A 5,558-nucleotide genomic window follows, 5' to 3' on the forward strand; every position below is an offset into this window, starting at 1 on the left:
GAAAGCTAATATTTAAAAGATATATGACTCAAAATTAGGAGAAATATATCAAGTGAGTTAGATTTCTATTCATTGTTTCCACCTATTTAGTCTGTTATTGGATTTACTAATAACAATACATAGTAACCCAAGTAACTAATTTAAAATAATAGAAAAACATAATATTTCCTAATATAAAATAATAATAGAAAAAAATAACTCCTAAAATAAAATAAAAATAAGAAAACAAATTATTATTTTGTACTACAAAATTATAATAAATCAAAAACAAACTATTTCCTAATACAAAATTATAATAAATGGAAAACTAACTATTTTCTAGTATAAAATAATAATGGAAAATAAACTATTTTTATTATTATAATTTTGTATCAGGAAATAGTTTATTTTCTATTATTATTTTATATTAGAAAACGGTTTGATTTACCATTGTTATTTTATATTACGAAATAGTTTGTTTTCGCATTATTATAATTTTGTATTAAGAAATAATTTGTTTTCCATTTATTATAGTTTTGTATCAGGAAATAGTTTGTTTTTCATTTATTATAATTTTGTATTAAAAAATAATTTGTTATTCCATTATTATAATTTTGTATTAGGAAATAGTTTGTTTTCTATTTATTATAATTTATATTAACAAATAGTTTTTTTCATCATTATTTTATATTAGGAAATTAGGAAATAGTTGGTTTTCCATTTATTATAATTTTGTATTAACAAATAGTTTTTTTCATCATTATTTTATATTAAGAAATAGTTTGTTTTCCCATTATTATAATTGTATATTAGGAAATCGTTTGTTTTCCTATTAATTATAATAATGGGTTTAAGGTTTTCATTGCCTTTAACCCATCTCAATTCTACAAACTAAGCAAAAGATTTTTAACGTTTCTATTCTACTAATCACAAAAAACAGACCTATGCATCAACTCCAGAAAATACCAAAACATTTAAGGAATTAGAAAATGCAAGGTCGGTAACTGTCTTTTGATGAAATCTCTACTTGGTTTTAACTTATACAGAGTAATTTAAGTTTTTAAATTTGCTTTTCTTATTTATTCAAAATATTAAATTCTACATTTAAAAACAAGTGCTTGATAAAGCTGAATATTTTAAATCTGAATTAAAGAGTTATCCATGCTAATGGTAATAAAGTTGTTATTCTTTAAATGGAAGGCAAGAAAAGTTGTAGCAGGTGGTGGAGCCTTGAGTGTTGTAATCACCAGCATGCATTGCATCTCCATCTCAAACAAAAAGGTAAAAATAATAAATGACTCATGAAATTTAAATTACCCTTAATATCATCAAGTTAAACAAGGAAACTTTCCCTTTATATTGATAAAACATAAAAATCATTCTTAGGGAGAGCGAAGCATGAAAAAGAATCTTTTTCTATCTAAGCAATATCATTAGTCTATCATTATTCATCTAGAAGGTTGCCATAACTGTGGTTATAAAGAACTAGTTGCCTAGAGGAACCAAAGCATTTGTAAATAAGAGGTTGACAAGCAACTAAATGATAAAAATGCAATCTTTAAGGTCAAAGTATAAACACCTTTCTAGTAAAGTTTCATTCATTCTTCTACCATTTTCATAATTGGTGAACAAAATTATCTGTTAATGCTGGAAGCGTATCTCCTGAATTTGTATATATCATTCTAACAACCGGTTTTGAATTTTAAAAAATAATTTTCACTTTTAGGCAGCTCGATTGTCACATTGTGAGTTTGTTAATTTCGTATGAAATTCGTGCGATGATTTAATAGGTATCCAAATGTCATTGGCTGAATTTTTTTTTCAAAAGAAAAGAATATTGAACAGATTATGTGGTATCGAAAAAAACATAGACAAAAAGGATTGAAACAAAATATTTTTAAAAGGAAAGCTAATATTTAAAAAATATGTGATTAAAAATTAGGAGAAATATAAAGTGAATTAGATTTCTATTCATTCTTTCCACCTATTTAGTCTGTTATTAGATTTACTAATGCCAATACATAGTAAACCAAGTAACTTATTTAAAATAATAGGAAAACAGACTATTTCTTAATATAAAATAATAATAGAAAAAAATAATTCCTAAAATAAAATAAAAATGAGAAAACAAATTATTATTTTGTACTGCAAAATTATAATAAATCGAAAACAAACTATTTTTTAATACAAAATTATAATAAATGGAAAATTAACTATTTCCTAATATAAAATAATAATAGAAAATAAACTATTTTCATTATTATAATTTTGTATAAGGAAATAGTTTATTTTCCATTATTATTTTATATTGGGAAATGGTTTGATTTACCATTATTATTTTATATTAGGAAATAGTTCGTTTTCCCATTATTATAATTTTGAATTAAGAAATGATTTGTTTTCCAATTATTATACTTTTGTATTAGCAAATAGTTTTTTTTATCATTATTTTTTATTAGAAAATAGTTTGTTTTCCCATTATTATAATTGCATATTAGGAAATAATTTGTTTTGCTATTGATTATAATAATAGGTTTAGGGTTTTCATTGCCTCTAACCCATCTCAATTCTAAAAATTAAGCAAAAGATCTTTAACGTTTCTGTTCTACTAGTTACAAAAAAATATACCTATGCATCAACCACAAAAAATACCAAAACATTTAAGCCATTAGAAAATGAAAGGCCGGTAACTGTCTTTTGATGACATCTCTACTTGTTTTTGACTTATACAGAGTAATTTAAGTTTCCAAATTTGCTTTTAATATTTATTCAAAATATTAAATTCTACATTTAAAAACAAGTGTGATCAAGCCGAACATTATAAATCTAAATTAAAGAGTTATCCATGCCAATGGCAATAAAATTGTTATTCTTTAAAAGAAAGGCAAAAAAAGTTACAACAGGTGGTGGAGCTGTGAATGTTGTCATCACCAGCACGCATTGCATCTCCATCTCAGACAAAAGGCCAAAATAATAAATGACTCACGAAATTTAAATTACCTTTAATATCATCAAGTTAAAAAGAAAACTTTTCCCCTATATTGATAAAACACAAGAATCATTCTTTTAGGGAGAGCGAAGCATGGAACAACATCTTTTTCTGTTTAAGGAATATCATTGGTTTATCTTTATTCATCTAGAAGGTTGCCATAACTGTGGTTATAAAGAACTAGTTGCTTAGAGAAATCAAAGCATTTGTAAATAGGAGGTTGACAAGCAACTAAATGATAAAAAATGCAATATTTAAGGTTAAAGTATAAACACTTTTCTAATAAAGTTTCACTTATTCTTCTACCATTTTCATAATTGGTGAACAACATTATTTGTTAATGCTAGAAGTGTATCTCCTAAATTTATATATATCATTCTAATAATTGGTTTTGAATTTTAAAAAATAATTTTCACTTTTAAGTAGCTCGATTGTCACATAGTGAGTTTGTTAATTTTGTGTGAAATTCGTGCAATGGTTTGATAGGTATCCAAGTGTCATTGGCTGAAAATTTTTTTTAAAAGAAAAAAATATTGAAGAGATTATATGGTATCGAAAAAATATAGACAAAAAGAATTGAAACAAAATATGTTTAAAAAAGAAAGCTAATATTTATAATTCAATGAACTTATTTCTAAAGGGCCTAAAGGTACCTTTGTGTTTCAATCTCGAAGAAAATCTTCATAAAGTCTCGATAATTATTAAATTTTGTGAATCCAAACAAGTACTTCTCAACTTTGTCCCATTCCCCATTGGTTATACAATCTTTAAAATATTTCATTTTGAAGAAAACTCTTGCCTCTTTCTCCAATCATTATTTAAAAAGAATGAAAACAAACACGCAAAATATAGTCACAAAATAATAATCATATAAAATTAATATTTCAAACACTTCAAAGTTCAAACTAATTAAAATTCTATGAAATATTTAGTTATATAAAACATAATATGGTATAAAGAATACATAGTTATATGAGAAAATAAATAAACGTATAGCCTAGTAAAAGTATATTAAGTAATATTTTAAATTGATCATTACTATAAAGGAAGAATCTTAAAGATAACTCTCATAAAAAAATATAGAATGTTCATGTATATAAAAAAAAGAAAATAAAATTGATAAACGTAGTTAGCAAAAGGTATACATATATCATGTTGATGCCCTAAAAGTGTTGGATATTCATTCTCCTATAGAAATAAAAAGGGAAAAATATTTAGGCTCTTTCCTTTTATTATTGTTATAAGAAGTATATAAGATAATATCAAAAAGGGTACTAAGTTAAAAAAGGAAATAAAAATAATGATATAGTAATAAAAAATAGTATAATAAACTATTCAAACAAAAAATAAATTAGCTTTAAAGGTAGAAAGTTAGAATATTTATGCTTAGAAAAGTAGACTACCTATGCTACCAAAAGTTTATGCATAATAAGGATATTATTTGGATTATTAACCGATGATAAAATATTTTTTCAAGATATGAGAAGTCACAATCTCGAATTAGTTTTTCTAGGTGAGGAATTTTTGTTAAAACTCTATCAGTATGATGAGAGGGTTTAATTTTGAGTTTTAATATTTCAATCCCAAATAAATATTTCTTTAAAAATATTAATAAAATAAAAAACATAGAATAGAAATGAAAAAAGGAAATAATAAATAATAAACAATAATAAATATAAATAAAAAGATAATAGGTGAAGTATATGTAATTTTAAAATAGTATAGAGTTATGTAAAAAATATTAATTTCTTAAGAAGAGATGGCAAACATACATATTGTGTATGATAATTTAAAAAATGAAAATGAAAATATTGTAATGGATATCTTTAGCAAAAATGAAAAGGTAATGAGAAATATAAAAACAAATTTGTTATAATAATAAAAATATAAATTAAAATATGCTTAATTATTTTCTCTTTAATTTAAAAATTGAGATCCTACCAAATCAATGAAAGGATCTCGATTTTAATGAACTAATGTGATTCAAACAACTTTATTCTAAATAAGTTCAAATTAGCATGCATTTTTCTTTTTTATGAATAAAAGAGTCAACCAATAGAGAGTATTATACAATTAGATGTAGAATGTTACGATCATTGCACAGAATATCACAAATATCAAGTAAAAGATGAGATAAGTTTTAAAATTATAACTAAAGTTTTTCTTCATTTATCAAACATATCTATTAAGCTAAAAATATTGATACATGTTAAATTAACCAGCAACCTAATCCTTTTTCTTTGCTTTTCTTGTTTGATTTTTTCTCTTTTCACTTTCTTCCCCCGATATTATAAATAATGTATGCATATAAATATAAATGTATATTAATTTTTAATTTCTATGTCCTATTGTGGTTTCATGCATAAATTTAAAAAATTAGAAAAATGTTTATTTATATTCAAAATATGTTAAATTGATAATAGTATATATTCATGTGAAAATTTATTTTTGTACATGTATTAGATATTGAAATTAATTCAAACATTTTTGAATAAATAAAAAAATCGCAAAATTCTAAAAAAACAAAATAGTTCTGAACTCTTTTAGAATAAAGCATAGCTTAAAATGTGAAGGCAGAAGTCAACTAAAA

The sequence above is a fragment of the Theobroma umbraticum genome, unplaced genomic scaffold (genome assembly GCF_002168275.2).
Source record: "Theobroma umbraticum cultivar Fairchild unplaced genomic scaffold, ASM216827v3 scaffold_228.0, whole genome shotgun sequence".
Lineage (NCBI taxonomy): Eukaryota > Viridiplantae > Streptophyta > Magnoliopsida > Malvales > Malvaceae > Theobroma > Theobroma umbraticum.